Below are 23,933 nucleotides of genomic sequence, written 5' to 3'. Positions count from 1 at the left end.
TACACTAGACAGCAATTTTTTTTTTTTGAAAAGTTTTGCTTCCTCTTTTTCTTTTGTGTTTTTTTTGGTTATGACAGACCACTTGAAATTGAACACAAATGCAATTTCAAACTACTTGGCAAACAGGAGGAAATCTGCAGATGCTGGAAATTCAAGCAACTCACAGGTGAAGTGTCGCCTCACCTTGTCCATTTATCCCCCCCATCCATTTATCCCCCCCCCCATCCCTTCCCACCGATCTCCCTTGTGGCATTTATCCTTGTAAGTGGAACAAGTGCTACACCTGCCCTTACACTTCCTCCCTCACCACCATTCAGGGCCCCAGACAGTCCTTCCAGGTGAGGTGACGCTACACCTGTGAGTCAGCTGGTGTGGTATACTGCATCTGGTGCTCCCGGTGTGGCCTTTTATATATTGGTGAGACCCGTTGCAGTCTGGGAGACCATTTCGCTGAACACCTATGCTCTGTCAGCCAGAGAAAGCAGGATCTCCCAGTGGCCACACATTTTAATTCCACGTCCCATTCCCATTCTGATATGTCTATCCATGGCCGCCTCTACTATCAAGATGAAGCCACATTGGAGGTTGGAGGAACAACACCTTGTATACCGGCCGGGTAGCCTCCAACCTGATGGCATGAACATTGACTTCTCTAACTTCCATTAATGCCCTTCCTCCCCTTCTTACCCCATCCCTGATATGTTTAGTTTTTATCTCTCTCTGCCCATCACTCTGCCTGTTCTCCATCTCCCTCTGGTGCTCCACTCCCCCTTTCTTTCTCCCTAGGCCTCCCGTCCCATGCTCCTTTCCCTTCTCTAGCTCTGTATCCCTTTTGCCAATCACCTTTCTGGCTCTCAGCTTCACCCCACCCCCTCCGGTCTTCTCCTATCATTTTGCATTTTCCCCTCCCCCTCCTACTTTCAAATCTCTTACTATCTTTCCTTTCAGTTAGTCTTGACGAAGGGTCTCGGCCCGAAACGTCGACAGTGCTTCTCCCTATAGATGCTGCCTGACCTGCTGCGTTCCACGAGCATTTTGTGTGCGTTGCTTCAAACTACTTGCATCACTTAGGAATTTGGAGAAACAAGGAATTAAGCTTCATTGAGTATAATGCATCTTAATTGCATAACAGTACTGATGCTTTGCAATAGTTCACACAACTCTGGAACATCTGGACAGCAAAGATGCATACATCAGGATGCTGTTTATCAATTACCGCTTGGCATTTAACACCATCATCCCCTCAAAGCTAATCAGTAAACTCAAGATATGGGCCTCAATACCCCCTTGTGCAATTGGATTCTAGGTTTTCCTCACTTGTAAACCAGTTAGTTCAGATTGGCAAAAGCATCTCCTCCACAATTTGAATCAGCATAGGACTACTGCAGGGATGTCCACCTAGCCCCCTACTCCAGGGGTCACCAACCTTTTCTGCACTGCGGACTGGTTCAATATTGACAATATTCTTGCGGACTGGCCAACTGGGGTGTTAATCAAGACCAGAATATAGCTGATAAGTCGATTGTAATCAATTTTGTTTCTAAAAGGGTTTATCTAACAAATTTAATATTAAACACATAGCGCATATTTTCCACGCATGAATATAGTGATAAGTCAATTATAAGTCACTTAAGTCAATAGCATCATAACATTTTGAGTAAAGTTTGGGTATTAAACACAGCGCATATTTTCCTTGTATGAACATTTAAAATCATTGCAACACATCAATATCACTGAATTAGTGGGAGCCCTGGGCTTGTTTCCCTGCAACAAGACAGTCCCATAGAGGGGTGGTGAGAGACAGCGATACTGGAAGGGGGTTCCTTATGTCCAGTCTATTCTGCAATTTAATTTTTGTTGCATTCATTGCAGAAAACCCCGCCTCACAGAGATATTTTGCAAATGGAAGCAACGTTTTCAGTGCTTTCGTGGCTATACGAAAGCCAGTGGTGCTGTGAGGATTACATTCCTGGACTTCTCTAGTGCCTTTAACACCATCCAGCCCAAGATCTTAAGGCACAAACTAACGGAGATGGGAGTAGACTCTCACATGGTGGATTGGATAGTGGACTACTTGACAGATAGACCTCAGTATGTGCGGTTGGGAGACTGTAGGTCTGACACGGTGGTCAGCAGCACAGGAGCGCCGCAGGGGACCATGCTCTCTCCGGTCCTGTTCACCCTGTACACATCAGACTTCCAGTATAACTCGGAGTCCTGCCATGTGCAGAAGTTCGCTGACGACACGGCCATAGTGGGGGTGTGTCAGGAATGGACAGGAGGAGGAGTATAGGAAACTGATACAGGACTTTGTGATATGGTGCAACTCAAACTACCTGCGTCTCAATATCACCAAGACCAAGGAGATGGTGGTGGACTTTAGGAGATCTAGGCCTCATATGGAGCCAGTGATCATTAATGGAGAATGTGTGGAGCAGGTTAAGACCTACAAGTATCTGGGAGTACAGTTAGACGAGAAGCTAGACTGGACTGCCAACACAGATGCCTTGTGCAGGAAGGCACAGAGTCGACTGTACTTCCTTAGAAGGTTGGCGTCATTCAATGTCTGCAGTGAGATGCTGAAGATGTTCTATAGGTCAGTTGTGGAGAGCGCCCTCTTCTTTGTGGTGGCGTGTTGGGGAGGCAGCATTAAGAAGAGGGACGCCTCACGTCTTAATAAGCTGGTAAGGAAGGCGGGCTCTGTCGTGGGCAAAGTACTGGAGTGTATAACATCGTTAGCTGAGCGAAGGGCGCTGAGTAGGCTACGGTCAATTATGGAAAACCCTGAACATCCTCTACATAGCACCATCCAGAGACAGAGAAGCAGTTTCAGCGACAGGTTGCTATCGATGCAATGCTCCTCAGACAGGATGAAGAGGTCAATACTCCCAATGCCATTAGGCTTTACAATTCAACCGCCAGGAGTAAGATATGTTAAAGTGCCGGGGTTGATTGTATTTAATGTATTTAAGTAAACTACTTAAGAACTTTTTAAAAGCTATTATTAATGCTTTTTGAGAGAGTGATTTAGATGCATATCATATTTTTACTGAGTTAAGTATTGTATGTAACTAGTTTTGCTACAACAAGTGTATGGGACATTGGAAAAAATGTTGAATTTCCCCATGGGGATGAATAAAGTATCTATCTATCTATCTATCTCAGGATATTCAGCCTTGGCTTTGATCCAGAATGCCGGCAGAGATGTTATGTCAAATATACTTTTCAGTTCACCGTCATTTGCAAGCTCAGAGTTGATCTTCTTCCCGCACTGACATGGATGATTCACCGGGGACATTCACAAATGGGTCATGGACCCATTCCTTTGCATGTCTTGCATTTGCGGTTGGGAAGTAATGCTCAAATTCTGTTGACAGCGAAGATAGGTTATCACACACCAGCTGTGAGAAGGACGGTTCAGCCTCAGTCTCTCCCAAAATCACAGCTAATGTTGGGAACATGTCAAATATGCCCCTGTCCACTCGCCGTCCCCACAGTTCCAGTTTGGCTTTGAAAGCAGATTCTTTATCTGCCAACTTGAAGTCATTCTCCCCTGAAGTGACAAATTGAGTTTATTGAGCAGGTTGAAGATGTCATACGGATAAGCGAGTTTTGTTATCCACTCCTCGTCACTGAAGTGTGTTGCCAGTGGTGACTTTTTTCCTGAAGGAAATCTCTGTAGCGGCTCTCTTAACTCAAAAACTCTGGCCAGAGCTCTTTCCCCTTGATAGCCTCTTGACTTCAGTGTGTAAGAGAAGGCGTTTGTGCTCTGCATCCATTTCCTCACAAAGCTGCTCAAACAGACGTGAGTTAAGGGCTTTTGCTTTGATGTGATGGATAACTTCAACAACGTCACTCAATATGCTGTTAAGATCAGGTGACATTTTTCAGCTAGCCAGCATTTCTCTGTGTATGACACAGTGTGTAGACTGGCATTCAGGAGTAACCTCTTTGACTCGGGTAGTGAAACCAGACAGCCGTCCAGTCATAGCTGCAGCCCAGTCTGTGCATATTCCAACACAGAATGACCAGTCTAGTTTGCCTGACATGTAGTCATTCAAAGACTTGAATAGTTCTGCCCCAGTTGTGTTAGTTGGCAGCGGCAGTGCACACAACATATCCTCGTGCACATCATCTTGAAATATATATCGCACATAACCCAGCAGTATTGCCTTGTTGTCGACATCGGTAGACTCGTCAACCTGGATAGCATACCATGGTGACTCGTTAAGCTGTTCCAACAGCTGTGCTTCGATATCCTCCGCTTTGTCATTGATTCTTCTTAAAGCTGTGGTAGCTGAAAGAGAAACCTATGCCATCTTGTTAGCTGCAGCTTCTCCCAACAGTTCACGGCACATGTCCTTGGCAGCAGACAATTCTTCACCAACAGTGAAAGGCTCCTTAGCCTTAGCAATGCAGCTAGCCACTAAGTACGACACTGAGCAGCAGCATTTGTGGAGGTAGTGGCTCTCAGCACTTGCTTCTGTCCAGCTTGCTCACGCTTTTTCTGCTCAAAAAAGCTCAACATGTTTGTCCTTAAGTGCAGGGTGCTTGGACTCAAGATGCCGAAGCAGTTTTGAGGGCTTCATTGCCTCTTTAGACAGCTTGTCTCCACACATCGCACGCACTGGGCTTGAAGCGTGCAAGTCACCAGTTGCATTAAAGCCATATTTTAATTTAGACTTGTAGTATTTTCAGTTGAAGGAAGCTTTTATTTTTTGCAGTCTTGGCCTCAGCTGTCTCTGAGTTATCATCATCGTTAGGCCTTTTATGTCCCCTACCAACTCTTCCAAAGAAACTCTAAAGCGACATTTGTTTTTTACTCATCGACTAGTTGTAGGATTAATGACCAGGTAATGACCTCACGTGCGTTCAAGTTCAACGGTGGGTGTGACGGAATGAGAAAAGGTGCAGCTGACTCATATTGTTTCCTCACGGCCCGGTAATACATGCTTTACGGCCTGGTACCGGTCTGCGGCCCAGTGGTTGGGAACCACTGCCCTACTCTACTCACTTTACTCCAATGACTGTGTGGCTAAGTATGGCTCCAAATCATGTACAAGTTTGATGATACCACTACTGTGAGCTTTATCAAAGGGGCTGATGAATCACCTTATTAGGAGGGAGATTGAAAACTTGGCTAAGTGGTGTAATAACAACAACTTCTCACTCAGTCAATAAAACCAAGGAACTGATTGTAGACTTCAGGAGAGGGAAACCACACATCAATGAGCCAGTAATCTTTGGAGGATCAAAGGTGGAGAGGGTCAGTTCTTTAAATTCCTGGGTGGTCACTATCTCAGGAGATGTGTCCTGAACACATAAATATTATTGCAAAGAAAGCACGACAGTGCCTCCATTTCCTCTGAAGTCTGCAGATGTTTGGCATGTCATCAAAAATCATGGGAATGATTCCAGGAATGAAAGGGTTACCATATGAGGAACTTCTGGCAACTCTTGGGCTGTATTCCCTGGAGTTCAGGAGAATGAGGGGGTATCTCATAGAAACTTTCTGAATGTTAAAAGGCCTGAACAGATTGGATATGGCAAGGTTATTTCCCATGGTAGGGGAGTCTAGGACAAGAGGGCATGACTTCAGGAAAGAAGGATGGCCATTTAGAACAGAGATGCAGAGAAAATACTTTAGTCTGAGCGTGGTAAATCTGTGGAATTTGTTACCATGAGTGGCTATGGAGGCCAAGTCATTGGGTGCATCAAAGGGTATGAGGAGAAGGAAGGGGAGTGGGGGTGACTAGAAGAATTGGACCAGCCCATGATTGAATGGTGGAGCAGGCTCAATGAGCCAAATGATCTACTTCTGTGCCTATATCTTATGGTTAATCTTCTGTGGATGTGTGGTGGAAAGTATGCTGATTAGCTGCATTATGACCTGGTTTGGGAATGCCAATGCCTTTGAGTGGAAAATCCTACAAAAGGTGGTGGATTCGGCCCAGTAAAATCCTCCTAACCATTGAACACATATACATGAAATGTTGCCGTGTTAAAGCAGCATCTGTCATCTAAGATCCTCACCACCCAGGCCATGCTCTTTTCTCACTGCTGCCATTAGGTAGAAGGTACAAGTGCTACACCAGGTTCTTGTATCACCAGGTTCAATAACAGTTCCTACCCCTCAGCCATCAGGCTCTGGAACAAAACAAGATAGCTGTATTCCTTTTAAGGTCGTAAAATTTAAGGGCTCTGTTATATTGTTATTTCATGCTTATTATTTATTGCTATTTTTATATCTGCATTTGTAGTTTGTTTAATTTCTGATGTTTACAGTTACTGTTCTATAGATTTGCAATGTATGTACTCTGATAATAAATTTTTCTTTGAACTTTGAGTTCAACCAAACTAAAAGCATTAATGACTTTTGTTTGTACTTAGTGTCTGAGGCTTCCTACTTAAGTGTTCAACAATAGTCAGCCACCATTGAAGGATTCCAGTTGCTCTGATTCAGTTTCTCTGATTAAGTTTCTCCATGACCTAATGTCCTGGTGAAATCTTTCATTATGCTCATCACTGACAAAACCAAAATTTGCAGGGAAGAAGACTAAATGGGATGCAGAAAATTAATCTGTAGTGATCTATTGCACTTCATGGTTTTGTATGCTTCAAGCATGTTGTAAACCAGCTGCATGTAGTTTGGTGCTCTGTAGTTGCAAAGAAAGATTTTAGCAACAACCTTGAATACCTTCTGTGCAATTTTCCCTGATCCCACTAGAATTTCTTTGAATTACCTGTCATTGACCTGTTTGATTTGTGGACCAACAAAAAGTTTTATCTTGGTATCAGTTATCCTGGGAAACAAATGTTTCAAATATCAAAATCCTTCTTGGGAATTTTTGTTCATGGTGACAGCAGATTCCATCCTTGCTGTCTTAAACCAGTAATTATGCTTTTGCTTTTGACAAACACAAATCTCTGACCAAGTCATTTAACTCCTATAGAGTTATCAGGTGAGGGTCACTCACCATAAAGGATTCAAAATTTTTATCAGTGCCGTTTTCCATTCTTGGCACATGCATCGTGGCATCTTCTGCCACCTCTAGACTCCATGTCTCTTGTGGCTTTGGTACTGGAAAACAATTGTCTTGTGGCACAGATCTCATGACTGAAGGGAGATTGGAGTATTCAGTGGATTTCTTGTTTTTAGCAGATAAACCAGACGCACTGCTCAGACAGAATAGCAGTCTGTCATATGATCCTTCTGCTCTCGCCATATCATCGAGACAGCAAACTGCATTGACTTCTGAGTACCTCTTGAGCCAACATAAGATTGACAGTGCACGTTGTGCAACAAATATGAGGAGCTCAGGATTTGTCTTGGATGCTAATTTTACACCCAAAATAGACCTTAGGCTTTCTTAGTAAGAGGAGTCTTGCTCCATCTGTGAAATTTAAGAGTATACTCACCACAAATATAACAGAATATCATGGCTGTTGCAACATTGAAGGGACATTTTGCTATCACAAATATTCTGAAAATAAAATTACTTAATAATGAGTACACACAATATGCTATGTGCGTGGCGCACGTGCATCAATGTGATTGCAAACTGATATACATTTAAGAATGATGTGTGCATGATGCTTTTGTAGCCTTTCTAAAACCTGTCCTGCCATGTCGCATCCACTCTGCCTAAGCATGCTTGGCCAAGATAGAAATCTTTGCAGGTTACATCATGGGCAACATTTTAATTGACTTGAATTATGAATTGAAATAACAAATATAGTGATTTCAACTAAAATGGTGCATGATAGGGAAGTTTCATAATGGTTTTCATGATCCATAGCTAAAAATCCATAAGATACACCCAAACGTCTTCAGGAAGCAAAATCTTTCTTGTCCAGTGTTAGCTGAATGTGTTGGTGACTTGATTTGGGGCATGCAGCTCGAATTGGTTGGAATAAGCAGACAATATGTAACAGAAGTTAAGAATGAAGGCTCCATTCATTCTGAATGTAAGAGACATGAGGGAATCAGGAGTAGCAAACAATCTGCTGGAGTTATTTGGAGCATGGAATTGTTGACGTTTTGGGTCTAAACCCTGCTTGGACTTGGTCATCACTTGAGGTGTTCTCGGTGTTGCTATATGTTACATCAGTGTGCTCCATGCCCCATCCTGCATTGCTGCAGTCAGCTGACTACTTCCATTTCTCTGAAGATCCAAAGTGGATCTTGTCCATAGGGAAGTGATGTTTAGATCTTTGGAGAAATGGGGGTAGAAACAAACCCTAATGACTGCCTAAGTGTGTGGCTACATTACACTGTGCATGAATCTTCATTATGCAAGCCTCAATTGGTATGTGCAATAGAAAAGGGACTGCAGAAAGTTCTCTTAGACCATAACTCAAACAGTGGTCAGCATGGAATGTCTTGGAGATACTAGAGGTAATTTCCTGAGCAGATTGTCAGTTACTTGACAGTACATATCATCACTGCAACTCTCAAACAAATACAAAGACTTTGATTAATTGGCAGTGAAATGGGATCTTGGCATCAGATCCTCACACAGCCAATAGCATTGCACGCTACGCTCGGGGTTGCACTTTGGGTGGTATGATCCATTTCTTTATTGACTGTGTGATCACCAAAAAATGGCCTGGAAACTGATTCAGTGGTGTTTTTGTCAAAATTCATCCTGAATAGCTGCTAATTATACTCTATGTCAGGGTTTACTGGGGTTCCACAAAATAATGTGATTTTAAAAAGAAACATTGTTTTTATTAACTTTGCTTAACGCGTGATGCTAGCACTCACAGTGGTGGGCAGTGACTAAGCAGCCTCGTTAGAGGTCTCTCAGCCCAGTATGGCGTGCACAGTTGGACAATGTTTATTTAGTTGAGTCCATTCTCAGTTTCTTTTGCAAGATAGGGGAGGCTGTTGATTGGTGAGCGCTGTATTACATGGAGAGGAGGAACTTAGGCTGATGGTGACCCCTGTATTGTATGGAGGGGAGGATGGTAGGCTGTTGAAGAACACTGTATTGCATGGAGGGGCAGACAGTATGAGTTGAGTGTGAAATGTTTTAGCTGAGCATTGAATGTACTTGCCAATTTCAGCTGTGAAATCAGCCTCTCCCTCCTGAATTACCTCCCTCAACTTTCTCTTATGTGCTGCTGACTGACTTATGGGAGGGAACATATTACCAGTGTAGTAGAATATTGAAGGGAAACTTTTATTCTAAAGATGGTCCAGTGTGGTGATTTTTGAAGAGGAGGTGTGAGATGGAAGAGTAGAATTCTAGGCCTAGGCCTGCTGACAATTCTGATAAGGTTATTGATGAATTACAATCTTCCGAGTCATTTCACTTCCCTAGTGCAACAACGGACACAAAAAAAGGTCCATCTCTACACAAAAGCTACTTATCAATGGGTTTTTACATGGACTGGTGATCCAAGTTGTCCTATTCCATTGTGTTTTGTCTGTGGTAAACAACTTAAGTATAGCAATGGATTCAGCAAAATTGAAAAGACAGTTAACTACAAATCACAGCCACATGACACAAAGTGCTGATTATTTTAAACTACTGTACTTGGTGGCGTCCGTTAGTCTCGCGAGAGCATGGATCTGCGCCTGGAAAGCCTTGCTTTAATCTGTGTTGGTAGAACAGTGTCTGTTGTGGCTGTAGAGGCCCACATGGGAGTGACAGTCTCGGCTACAGCGACTGCACTTAAAGGCGCTGTCTTCTAATGTTGTCTTGGTGCTGTTTTTTCCAGTGAGTGCACTTTTCTTCAACAGCAAGTCTCAGCTTCTCTTCTCTTTTTAGACCTCTGTGTAGTTCCAGCCTCCAGCGAGAGCGATCACTTGCAATGTCCTCCCACCTCTTGATGTTCATGTTCAGTGACTTCATGTCTCTCTTGCAGACATCTTTGAAATGAAGAAGGAGTAGGCCATCTGGCCCATTGAGCCTGCCCTGTCATTCAATAAGATCATGGCTGATCTGTCTGTAAACTCAGCTCCATCTACTTGCCTTTTTCCCCATAACCCTTAATTCCTTTACTATGTAAAAACCTAACAGTTTCTTAAATATATCTAGTGAGGAAGCCTCAACTGCTTCCCTGGGCAGAAAATTCCACAAATTCACCACTCTCTGAGGAAAAACAGTTTCTCCTCATCTCCGTCCTAAATCTTCTCCCCTGAATCTTGAGGCAATGTCCCGTAGTTCTAGTCTCACCTACCAATGGAAACAACTTTCCTACTTCTATCTTATCCATCCCTTTCAAAATTTTGTATTTTTCTGTAAGATCCCCTCTCATTCTTCTGAACTCCAGAGAGTATAGTCCCAGGCAACTCACTCTCCTCATAGCTTAACCCCTTCATCCCTGGAATCAACCTGGTGAACCTCCAACCTTCAACACTGCCTCCAAGGCCAGTATATCCTTCCTCAAGTATGGAGACCAGATCAGGTGCGGCCTCACCAGTACCCTGTATAGTTGCAGCATGACCTCCCTGCTCTCGAATTCAATTCCTCTAGTAATGAAAGTCAACATTCTGTTTGCCTTCTTAATAACCTGTTGTACCTGCAAGCCAATTTTTTGTGATTCATGCACAAGCACTCTCAAGTCCCTCTGCACAACAGCATCCTGCAATCTTTCACCATTTAAATAATAATCTGCTCTTCTTTTTCTGAAGGGACTATTTGGGGCCCTGAATGGAGGTGAGGGAGAAGGTGATGCTATCAATGATTGCATCCTCCAAATCTTCATTTTCAATTCAAGATAAAATACATTCAGATTCCTAACTTGAAGCAGTGAAATAGTTTAATTTTCACTCCCAGCCATTTCTGGCATCTCCAAGCCTGAATGCTTGAAACCGGAGTGAGCAAAACAGTTCTGAATTGTCTTGCTGCTAATTTCTCACCAATGATCAGTGACAGAAATCATTGCTATTTGAATATAAGCACACACAACTGGTGCCATTTTAAAACTGTTCACTCTAAGCATGGTGTAGTGCCTTAATAACCACACAAGTGCACGTGTCTGACACTAGTTAGAAACTGTTTGGAGACGGTCTCCTACCCTGATTAAGAGGCATAGTGTCCCAAAATAAATGAAGGAAATCCAAGCTATTTTCTTTTTTTGTTCTTTAAGAGTTTTCCTAAATAAGTGGTCCGTCAGACGGACCACCACGCACAAGTCCCTGGACAACGGGGGCAAAAATGTTCCCAATGTCGCCCTTACCCTGTGTGGCTGCATCAGGTTGTGTGTAGATCCCAGGTATGTGGGCACCAAGTACCACTATGTGCCCAGGTTCTACCTGTCGCCCTGGCTACGAAGGTTGGGTCTGGCCCCTTTCCCGCGCAACACCCCTATCAGCTGGTCGTTGCCGCCATACCTGTCCTTCGTAGAGAAGTTCTTTCAGGTCAGTGCCTTTGACCACAGGGCCATCAGGCAGTGGTCAGCACATAAGGTCCTGCAGGCACTGCAGGAGAAGGACGTGATGGACACAGGGGGGTGGTTCCCTGAGCAGACCGTCCAGTTCATTTGGCAAAATGCCTCATCGCCAGACCTCACCAACAGGCACCAAGACCTCACCTGGCTGGCCGTGAGAGGGGGCCCTCCCAGTCAGATCCCTCCTGTACACCCGGAATGTCGTCTCCACACCCCGCTGCCCACGGGAGGACTGCAGTGAGGAGGAGTCGGTGACCCACCTCTTTGCACACTGTGGGTTCGCAGCGAAGGTGTGGAGGAGGATGGAAGGGACAGTGTCAGGGTTCATCCCCAGCAGCTGCGTAACAGAGGACTCTCTGATCTACGGGTTGTTCCCAGGGATGCACAGGGAGACCAACATCTGGTGCTGCTGGCAGATCATCAACTCGGTGAAAGACGCTCTTTGGTTGGCCCGAAACTTGATGGTCTACCAGCACATGGAGACGTCCGTGGGAAAATGCTGCTGGCTGGCACATTCTCGGCTGCAGGAGTATGTGCTGAGGGACACACTGAAACTTGGTGCAGCCACCGCAAGGGCCTGGTGGGGAAGGACCACAGTCTAGAGTCTTTCTCCCACAGGAGTTGAGGGGTAGGGGGGGCGGGGTGTATACCCCTCAACAAGGGTATGTAAATATGGAATAACAGAGTGCCATGTGGGTGGCAAACAGTGTGGAAATGTAAAGACCATAATGGAAACATTTGTAAAGGACTGAGAGTCATTGAATGGTTTATTGTATATAATTTTATTTTTGAATAAAGTATATTTTGTTTAATAAAAAAAATCAGTTAATTGGCACAGCCAATTAACCAGAATCTACAACTTTCAAGTTTGTTAATCACAAAATTATATACATGGAAACAAGTCTTTCAGTCCACTGCATTTGTGCAACCATCAACTAGTTGATTGGATAGTGGGGGGTAAATTACAGCAAATTGATGTTTCAGGATTTGAGTCATGCCACAGGATATACAGCCTCTGACCAGTCTTGTGGTGCTCTGTCTTAGTGGTTATTTCATTTAGGTTTGTGGTCATTGTTGACCAGGATATTGACATTCCTCTTTCTCTACCTATTCAAGAGAATGCATTGTACTTTTGTTCACTAAGATTTAAGATCTTGGTGATTAGCTTGTACTGCAGTAAGCTACCATAGCAGTACTGTATCAGAACCTCCACTCCAACAAAATTTTGCCCAAATTTTGATGGAACCAACATTTATTTTTTTTCTTAAACAGATTATCAAAAAGTAATTCTGCTACCTGTAAGAAAATCTACTATTTTTTAGTATTACTTGTTGCAGTTTTTCCCCTTGATTTTTTAAGATCTCACTGTTCCGGTTTCATATGAAGCAGTTCAGATCAGATCAGATTCAGTTTATTGTCATTTAGAAACCACAAACGCAATGCAGTTAAAAAATGAGCCAGTGTTCCTCCAGAATGATATCACAAAGCATATGACAAAACAGACTACACCAGAAAATCCACATAATGTTTGGCAATCCCCAATCCAGAGTCCGGAGAGGCTGCTACGTATTAATATCGCACTACCATCTTAGTGCATTTCCCGGAAAGGAGCTCCAAACCCACCAGACAAAACAAGACCAAAAACTAAAGCTACAAGACCTGCACAAAACCACATAGTTACAACAGTGCAAGCAATAGCATAATTGATTAAAAAAAAACAGACCATGGGCACAGTAAAAATAGTCCAAAGATGTTGAAAGACTACAAGTTCGAAAGAAACCACCACACAGTTTCCACAAGTCCTCAGGATCCCGATAGATTCGTCATCCCACGCCGGCAGCTGAAGGGAATACCCCCGCTATGGACTTGCACGGCACCGCTGGACTCAGCCTCACAGATGCAGCACAACTCTAATGCCTCCAACTGGTTATTTTGTATGTAAACCTTTTAAGAATGTTATTACAGACAGATCTGTCATGTTTTTATCTGACATTAATGGTCACATTCATATGGTGATCAGGTATAGGAAGTTTTATTGACATGATTTTATCTCATTATTCTTCGTATTTAATACTTGGCTACAGAAGATCACTAAATGGTACTGAAATGACTGAAATCAATCAATCAAGAATTCAAATTTAAATTATTTCCACTCAGCCATTGGATGAACATCATTGGGGTGTCACAGCAGCATAGTGGTTAGCATGTTGCTATTTCAGCTCCAAGTGTTCCAGTTCCAGCCCTGTATGTAAACATAAGAACATAAGAGATAGGAGCAGGAGTAGGCCAATTGGCCCCTCAAGCCTGCTCCGCCATTCAACAAGATCATGGCTGATCCAATCTTAACTCTAGTTTTCACCGAATCCCACAAGGCAACAGTGCCAACCAACAGGGCACCATGCCGCCCATTTTATTTTATTATTCATCCCGCCCAAACCCATGTGATCACCCGGGGGTAAAAAACAGAGTTGCCAATTGAGGAGAAAAAATCTGGAAAATTCCTCTCCGACCCATCCAGGCTATCGAAAACTGGTCCAGGAGATCACATGGCTGATCTAAACCTAGCCTCATGTCCACTTACCTGCTCGCTCACCGTATCCCCTAATGCCATTTTTTTATCCAGGAAAATGTCTATCTCCGTTTTGAATTTATTGAGTGTAGTAGTTTCCACAGCTCTCTGGGGCAGTAAATTCCACAGCCCCACTACCCTCTGAGTGAAGAAATTTCTCCGCATCTCAGTCCTGGAACGGCATCCCCTTATTTTAAGATTATGCCCCCTAGTCCTAGTTTCACCCATCATTGGGAACATTCTCCCCGCATCCACCCGATCAAGCCCCTTCACAATCTTATATGTTTCAATAAGTTTATGTTCTCCCTGTGTGACAATGTGGGTCTTCTCTGGGTGCTTTGGTTTCCTCCTACAGTCCAAAGACATACTAGTTCATAGGTTAATTGGTCATTGTAAATTCTCTTGTGATTAGGCTAGTGATAAATAAGTAGGATGCTGTGCTACTTGTTGGGCCAGAAGAATCTGTTCTGTGCTGTATCTCTAAATTTAAAATAAAGGGTATTATAGCACAGTATAGGTTTTTTTTTGGCCAACGATGTTTCACCGACCTTTTAAGCTACTCTTTAGATCAATCTAACCCTTCCCCCCCCCCCCATAGAACTCAACATTTTTCTAATATACATGTGCCTATCTAAGAGTTTTTAAAATGCTCCTTCCAAATGCAGCTGCTTCTACCACCACCCCTAGCAAGGACTCCAAGCACTCACCACTCTGTTTATATTTTTTAAAAATGTTAATCTTTTCTGAAACTCATCCAAAATAATTTATGAATCTATTTTACTTTATGAATTGGGTATAAAGTTTTCTCTTCAGGTCACAGATTCCTTCTGCTGTCTCATTAGTAGTGTTGGTAAAATTGAAAACTATCTTTAGGCTTTGCAAATGTTTTTCCTCTGTCCAAGTAATCCAGCTGTAGGTTTTACTTTGATAATAATTAAAAGTATTGGGGAGATTTCCTGGTGGTGGCTGATGGAGTAACAGCAATCTGCATTGCTCCAACTCTAATTACCATACTATTTCCAACCTGTCTTGAAACTTTTTTAAGTGTGATATTTTTTCATTACGACTACATTAAGATGTGGCAGAGGTACTAAAAAGGATGATCCCCCTGCTTCTTTAGATTCTATTATGGATTTGCTGCAAAGTCATACATGAGAAGCCTCTGAGAAGATTCAACAATTCAGTTCTGAACTTAAATAGATGGTAAATTGGATTCTATTCAGCGAACTCTAATGAGCACGATAAACGTATTTTTAAAAAATGAAGCAATTTTGTCATCTCTGGAAACAAAATTGGATGAATTGCAAAAGCTTTGTGAAAAACAATTGAAGTCCAATGAAAAGTTAAGACAGAAGATTATCAATGTGGAAAATAGAAGTACAGTTGGCCCTCCTTATCCGTGAGGGATTCGTTCCGGGACCCCTCGCGGATACCAAAAAACACAGATGCTCAAGTCCCTTATTCAACCTGTCTCAATGCAGTGGACCTTAGGACGCAGCGGTACCCCAGATCTCATTTAACCTTTCTCAGTGCGGTGGAAATTAGGACCCAGCGGCGTAGCTCTGAATCCGCAGTGTTTCTGTTCACGAAAATAATCACGATCACGATTGAAAATAAAGTGGAAATAATAAAGTGATCAGAAAGAGGTGAAACACCATCAGTTATTAGAAAAGCGTTAGGCTATGTTGGTCAACAATTTTAAAGGATAAAGTCGTCACTTTTATTGTCATTTCGACCATAACTGCTGGCTGGTATAGTACATAGTGAAAATGAGACAATGTTTTTTCAGGATCATGGTGTTACATGACTCAGTACAAAAACTAGAATGAACTACGTGAAAAACAACACAGAAAAAAAAAACATAACAACTACACTAGACTACAGACCTACTCACGACTGCATGAAGTGCACAAAACAGTGCGCGCATTACAATAAATAATAAACAGGACAATAGAGCAAGCTGTCAGTCCAGGCTCTGGGTTTTGAAGAGTCTGATAGCTTGGGGGGAAGAAACTGTTATATAGTCTGGTCGTGAGAGCCCGAATGCTTCGGACCCTTTTCCTAGACGGCAGGAGGGAGAAGAGATTGTATGAGGGGTGCGTGGGGTCCTTCATAATGCTGTTTGCTTTGCGGATGCAGCATATAGTGTAAATGTCCGTGATGGTGGGAAGAAAGACCCCAATGATCTTCTCAGCTGACCTCACTATATGCTGCAGGGTCTTGTGATCTGAGATGGTGCAATTTCTGAACCAGGCAGTGATGCAGCTGCTCAGGATGCTCTCAATACAACCCCTGTAGAATGTGGCAAGGATGGTGGGGGGGGGGGGGGTGGGAGATGGACTTTCTCAGCCTTCGCAGAAAGTAGAGACGCTGCTGGGCTTTCTTTGCTATGGGCCAGGTGAGATTCTCCGCCAGGTGAACACCAAGAAACTTGGTGCTCTTAACGATCTCTACCAAGGAGCCGTCGATGTTCAGCGGGGAGTGGTCGCTCCGTGCCCTCCTGAAGTCAACAACCATCTCTTTTGTTTTGTTCACATTCAGAGACCGGTTGTTGGCTCTGCACCAGTCCATTAGCTGCTGCACCTCTCTGTAAGCTGACTCGTTGTTCATGCTGATGAGACCCACGATAGTCATGTCATCGGCGAACTTGATGATGTGGTTCGAGCTGTGTGTTGCAGCACAGTTGTAGGTCAGCAGAGTGAATAGCAGTAGACTGAGCACACAGCCCTGGGTTTTGGCGTTTTGAGTTTTTGATCCTCCATATCAACCCAGCATGGGTGGAGAGCGCACTCGGAAACGGTCTGTCACTGGATCGAACTCGGGAACTTCCGTTCCCGAGCCCAGAGCTGAAGCATACGTTTTTAAGTGTTTTACATGCATAAGAAGGTAAAATATATACTATATACTAAGACAAAAGTATGACTAACTGGCGCTAAATAATACAGGATGTACCTGTTCCGACTTACTTAGTAAGAGAACTTCGGATTTTTTTGATCCCGATCCACGATAACCCACGCACATCCTCCCGTATACTTTAAATCATCTCTAGATTACTTATAATACCTAATACAATGTAAATGCTATGTAAAATAGTTGTTATACTGCGTTGTCTAGGGAAAAATGATAAGAAAAAAAAGTCTGTACATGCTCGAACAACAAGTGCTGGAAGAGCACTTCCAGGTTTTCTCGATCCGTGGTTGGTTGAATTCGCGGATGCGGAACTCACGGATAAGGAGGGCCGACTGTAGAAGGAACAACCTAGGAGTCTGGGCCTTGAAGGTAATCATCCTCTGGAATTCTTTGCAAACTTTCTGCAGGAATTATTTCTGGAAATGTTGGCGTCTTTGCCTATGATTGATCGAGTTCACAGGTCACCCATTTTTAGACCTCCTGACAGTGATAGATCAAGATTGGGAATAATTTGTTTTCATGAATTTAAAACAAAGGAACTGTTAATACACGAATCTCTTTGAAGAGGGATGATTGACTATCATGGTTGCAAGATTAGAATTGTTGAAGATTACTCGCCTGAGGTTATACAGGAACTTGCTAAATTCAAAGAAGTTATGTCCAAGTTTTTTAACAAGGGTTTCAAGCCCTCCCTTCGCTACCCAGCTCGACTCAGAATCACACTTAAAAATGGATCTTTCGAATGGTTATGTTCGACTCCTGAAGCACAAATGTTTTTAAAATCCGAAGGCTAGCTGTTTAGTTTGTCCTTACATGAAGACTCAAGATTAAATGAGAAGCTGCTAATTCGTAAATCCCATCGAAGGGGCATGATTCCTTATCGGGTGGAATATTAAGATTCTCGAAGACTATTCACTTGAGGTTATGCAGGAATGTGCTAAGTTTAAATAAGCTTTGTTAGAATTTTTTATCAAGGGTTTTAACCCTTGGCTACCCAGTTTAACTGAGAATCTCATTAAATATGGATCCTTTGAATGGTTTCACTTGAATGCTGAAGCATAAAGAGTTTTAAAATTTGAAAGCTAATTGCTTAGCCCATTTTTTCATGAAGATGTAAGATTAAATGTTTATTGTCTTTCTGTATGAATAATTGTATCTTATACTTTTGGTAAACCTTTGTAACGAATTTCCTTTTGTATTTTTTAATTCTGTATTTTTGATATACAAGGATTGAATTTCTTGTTTAGATATTGTTTGGTCTAGGTTGGAATATAAATAACCTTGAAAATAATTGGAGCGATCACCAGGTTTTTTGGGGGGTTGTCCGTAGTTGTGGATGCTGGCTTTCTATTGGTCGGTCTTTCTTTGAGAGGTGGGCAGCTGTATGGTTTTTTTCCTCATAAGCTGTTTTTGAATTTTTTTTAGCCAACTTGTTGCTTGGTTACCATTTCTCAAGGTTTATGGATTGGTTTTTAACTCGCATTTTAACCCTTCCTTTAAATAATATTTAAAATGGACCAAACTCTTGATTTACTCAGTTTTAATGTGAAAGGGTTAAATCACCCTGTTAAACGTAATAAGATTTTTGCTTATATTAGGAAATTTAAGGGCCCTATTTTTTTTTTTACAGGAAACTCTCATACGCAAATATGATGATTTACGTTTTTTAGCCGTTGGAACAGACTTCGTTTTCATTTGTCTTTTCAGGCCAAATCTAGAGGAGTTTGGATTCTTATAGATAATATGCTTTCCTTTGTCCAACATAAAGTAGTGTCTGATACTAATAGATGTTTAGTTATAGTTTCAGGAAAACTAGATAATAAACTAATAGTATTTGCCAATGTGTATGCCCCAAATGTAGATGATCCAGGATTCTTTGAGAGTTTTTTTTTGTTTTTACCAGATCTGAGTTGTTATTCTTCGGTGATGGGAGGAGATTTTAACGGCTGGCTAGATCCAATTTTAGACCGATCATCTTCTAAACCAGTGTATCTTAATAAATCAGCTTTGTTTATTCAATCTTTTTTATTGAAATGTAGTATTGTTGATGTTTGGCGTTTCTTATATCCTTTAGGTAGGGAGTACTCGTTTTTTTTCCCATGTTCATCATACATATTCTAGGATTGATTTTTTTTAAATTGATAGTTAAATGATTTCATCAGTTCATTCCTCTGAATATAAAGAGATTGCTGCTTCAGATCATGCTCCATATTTCTATCTTTAAATCTCCGTGGTTTTCCCTCAAACAGATTTTGGCGTTTTAATACAACTTTGTTATCTGATAAGGAATTTTAAAAATTTCTAGAGAGGCATATTATTTTGTTTTTTTGAAGAGAATAAAAAGGAAGAGACTTCTAATCTTACTGTATGGGATACCTTCAAGGCCTATATTAGAGGACACATTATTTCTTATACTGTGAGTGTTAAGAATAAAGCTAATAAAGAATTGAATTAGCCAACGAATTGAAATGTTTATAGGTTTCCCCCACTATCCGAAGGAAGAACATTCCTATGGAGCCATTTGTAAGCCAAAATGTTGTAAAGCGAAGAAGCAATTACCATTCATTTATATGGGAAAATTTTTTGAGCGTTCCCAGACCCAAAGAAACCTACCAAATCATACCAAATAACACAAAAAACCTAAAATAACATGAACATATAGTAAAAGTAGGAATCAGCACATACACGGCTGCGCACGTGCATGCATGTGCACACAACTGCCCCCACGAGGCTTCACGGTCATGGTAGTCTTTCTCACGGTAAACACACGTATAAAGCAGGCATCTTTTTTTTCGTAAAAGTGAAAATCCTTTTTGGTTAGCGAAAACAGGTGCAAATGTTGGTCTTTCGTGACAGTGAGCTGTCATAAAGTGAATGTTCGAAAAACGGAGACCATCTGTAGACAAAAAATAGCTCCATATCCTGTTTTATATAAAAGACATGTTGAAGTTAAAACTAACTATGATCTTCTGTTAACATATCCAATTGAAACCCAACTTCTTAAAGATAAAACTTAATTTTACATTCACAGAGATAAATCAGGCAAAGTATTGACCAACTAATTGAAAACTTCTATAGTTAAATGACAGATTTAAGAAATTTGCAAAGCTAATGGTGATAGGACAACTGATCACTCTGAAATAAATGATACCTTTAGTGAATTCTATTCTGAACTTTATAGTTCTGATTCCCCTAAAGATAATGTAATGAAAAATTTTCTAGATCAGTTAAATATCCCTGCACTTTCTGCAGATAATTGTAAACAGGTGGATCAACCCATTTCTTATGAGGAAATAGCCAAGGCTATACGTTCATTACACTCGGGGAAGGCTCCAGGTCCAGATACTAAAATCCTTCCTAAAGTTCTGGCTCGTAGGATTGAAAATATTCTACCTTCTATTATTTCTAGTGATGAGACTGGATTTATTAAAAATGAACATTCCCATTTTAATATATGTCGTGCATTAAATGTTATTTACTCTCCCTCCCAAGAGATATTGGAATGTGTGATATCCTTAGATGCTGAGAAGACCTTCAATTGGGTTAAATGGAAATTATTTATTTAAAACCTTAGAAAAATTTAATTTTGGACCACATTTTATTCAATGGATTAAATTACTTTATCTCCTTCTGCTTGGGTTCTTACTAATTTTCAAAATTCCAAACCATTTAAACTTTGTGGAACTAGACAAGGGTGTCCGTTGAGTCCTTTGCTCTTTGATCTAGCTTCAGAACCCCTTATCATTGCTTTTTGAGAATCTAATGATATCTGTGGTATTTTAAGGAGAGGTATTACTCACAAAATTTCACTTTACGCTGATGATATATTGCTGTTTGTCTCTAATGTTGAGACCTCATTACCTTCCGTACTTTCTTTACTCTCCCGTTTTAGCCAGTTTTCAGGATATAAATTGAACCTACATAAGAGTGAGTTATTTCCTTTAAATAATTTGGTATCAATTAATACTAATCATTCTTTTAATGTTGCAAGGAATCAGTTTACTTATTTGGGTGTAACAGGCACTAAGAATTACAAACACCTGTTTAAAGAAAGCATTTTTAGTTTATTGTATCATGTAAAAAGGATATCATTAAATTGGTCACCTCTTTCAATATCGTTGATTGGATGAATCAATTCTATTAAAATGAATATTCTACCTAAATTTATATATCTTTTTCAGGCTTTACCCGTTTTTATTCCTAAATCCTTTTTTGACTCTCTTGATTCTATTTTATCCTCTTGTATATGGAAAAATAAATGTCCTCATTTAAATAAAATTCATCTTCAAAAATCTTAAAGTCTGGAGGTTTAGCCGTACCTAATTTTAGGTTTTATTACTGGGTGGTTAATATACGATTTCTTATGTTTTGGCTATATTAATTGTGTAAAGAAGCTAACTCTGTTAATAAATTTTCTGTTATGTCTCTTCTTGGATCTTCACTTCCTTTATTTGTAAGTAAACTAACTGATAATTTAATGGTTAAACATACTCTGTGAGGATCTGGATACAATTTAGAAAACACTTTGGTTTATTGGGATTTTCCCTTTCAAGTCCCATTTATTCTAATTTTTTAAAACCCTCCATGACTGATTTAGTTTTTAAAGAATGGGACAGGTTGGGTATTAAATGTTTTTGGGATCTGTTTGTTGGAGGAAACCTTTTTTCATTTGAGCAATTGTCAGCTAAATATAGCTTACCCAAAACTCACTATTTTTTTTAGATATTTACAAATTAGAGACTTTTTAAGATCTCAATTATGCAGATTTCCTATAAGCTCAGATAAGAACTTACTAAATGTAATTTTTAGTTTGACACTTTTTCATAATGGTTCAATATCTAATATTTATGATATGTTACTGGAGACAAGGAATGTTCCTTTAGACAAAATTAAGAATCCCTGGGAACAAGATTTACAGGCATCAATATCTGAGGAAACTTGAAACGAAATTTTTAAACTGGTTAGTACTTCATCACTATGTGCTCGTCATTCCCTCATACAATTTAAGGTAGTACATAGTGCTCATATGACTAAGGATAAGCTATCTCGTTTTTATTCGGATATATCTCCCTACTGTGACAGATGTAATAATGGAGAAACTTCATTAATTCATATGTTTTGGACTTGTACGAATCTTGAAAAATATTGGAAGGAAGTTTTTCAAACTTTTTTCCTTACTTTTTAAAATCAATTTTAAGCCTAAGCCTCTGACGGCCCTGTTCAGTATTGTTGCAGGGCAAGAGATTAAGCTGAAGGTATCTGATTTACATATTTTGGCCTTTAGCTCTCTTATAGCTAGGAAGGCGCTTTTGTTTAAATGGAAAGATGTTTTTCCTCTTACTCATGCTCAATGGTTATGCGATGTTATGTCACAAGTAGAGAGGTCATGTTGCAACTCTACAAATCTCTGGTGAAACCGCACTTAGAGTATTGTGTTCAATTCTGGTCACCTCATTATAGGAAGGATGTGGAAGCTATGGAGAGGGTGCAGAGGAGATTTATCAGGATGTTGCCTGGTTTGGAGAACAAGTCATATGAAGCAACGTTAGCAGAATTGGGACTTTTCTCTTTGGAGCGTAGAAGAATGAGAGGGGACTTGATAGAGGTCTACAAGATTATGAGAGGCATAGATAGGGTGGATAGTCAGTACCTGTTTCCCAGGGCACCAATAGCAAACACCAGAGGGCATATGTACAAAATTAAGGGAGGGAAGTTTAGGGGAGATATCAGGGGTAAGTTTTTTTACACAGAGGGTTGTGGGTGCCTGGAATGACTTGCCAGGGATGATGGTGGAGGCTAAAATATTAGGGGTATTTAAGAGCCTCTTGGACAGGCACATGGATGAAAGAAAAATGGAGGGTTATGGGGTAGTGTGGGTTTAGTACTTTTCTTTAAGGATTATATGGGTCAGCACAACATGGAGGGCTGAAGGGCCTGTACTGTGCTGTAGTGTACTATGATTCTATTGTTTAGATTTAGAGAAGATTCGTTGTTAATTTCTGAATCTCATCAAGACTTTCAAACATTGTGGGGACCTTTTCTGAATTGTTTTCAAAACCTTCAATTTGTTGTTTAAACTCAGATGTTGGCTATTATTCATAGTGTTGGCGCGTGGCCAAGTGGTTAAGGTGTCTAGTGATCTGAAGGTCGCTAGTTCAAGCCTTGTCTGAGGCTGCGTGTGTATCCTTGAGCAAGGCACTTAACCATACATTGCTCTGCTACGACACCGGTGCCAAGCTGTATGGGTCCTAATGCCCTTTCCTTGGACAACATCGGTGGTGTGGACACTTGCAGCTTGGACAACTGCCAGTCTTCATTAAAAAAAAACTTTACCCAGGCTTGTGTCCTGGAAACTTTCCAAGGCACAAATCCATGGTCTATCGAGACTAATGGAGGCCTACTACTACTACTATTAATTTTTATTATATTAGAAGGTATTTTACCTTCTTTTCTCCTTAATGAACAGCTTCGGTCTTGGTAGGGGTTAGATTCTTTTTTTTTGTAATAAATATGTCTATTTCAATATAACAATTGATTAACCTACATAAATACGGGGTAATGAGATTCTTATTATGAACAGATGTAATGTAATTGGTAGTTTTTTAAAGCTTTTTGACCTTTTTATATACACTTTCTTGTACTCTATTCTTCTATGTAGAAACTAATAAAAATATTGGAAAAGAAAAAGTATTAGAAAATAATACGAATCTTAGAGTTCAAAGAATGCAGGCCAAAGATTGTTGACATACAGATGATACCAACTTTAACCTATCTTGGAAGTAGTTAAATATTTTCCAGTGATCTGTAGTTATGCAAGTGAAAAGTTCAGTGATAATTAAGAGTCATTGCTCTGTGCTTCTGAATCTTTCCACATTATATTTATTTTAGACTTCCTGGATTATTTATGGGGTAAAATGCAGTAGGATTTTTCTCCTTGCTGCAGTGAAAAGTTAAACCTTATATGCTCTGACTTTTTATATGTATAAACTGATGTGTCAACTTGTGAATTTTAATCATACCATTTAGGCATGTGCTCTGTATAAATATCCTGTTT

At 40.8% G+C, this 23,933-nt stretch overlaps 1 protein-coding gene across 3 annotated transcripts in view; it reads left to right on the top strand.

The window, feature by feature from the left end:
- The window catches only part of LOC140724787 (ribosomal protein S6 kinase alpha-5), a 304,697-nt gene that overhangs the window by 84,110 nt on the left and 196,654 nt on the right, over positions 1-23,933 (top strand). The gene's annotated exons all lie outside the window — the stretch shown is intronic.

Source organism: Hemitrygon akajei, chromosome 3 (genome assembly GCF_048418815.1).
Source record: "Hemitrygon akajei chromosome 3, sHemAka1.3, whole genome shotgun sequence".
NCBI classification, from domain to species: domain Eukaryota; kingdom Metazoa; phylum Chordata; class Chondrichthyes; order Myliobatiformes; family Dasyatidae; genus Hemitrygon; species Hemitrygon akajei.
This window is presented reverse-complemented; position numbering and strand designations above follow the sequence as displayed.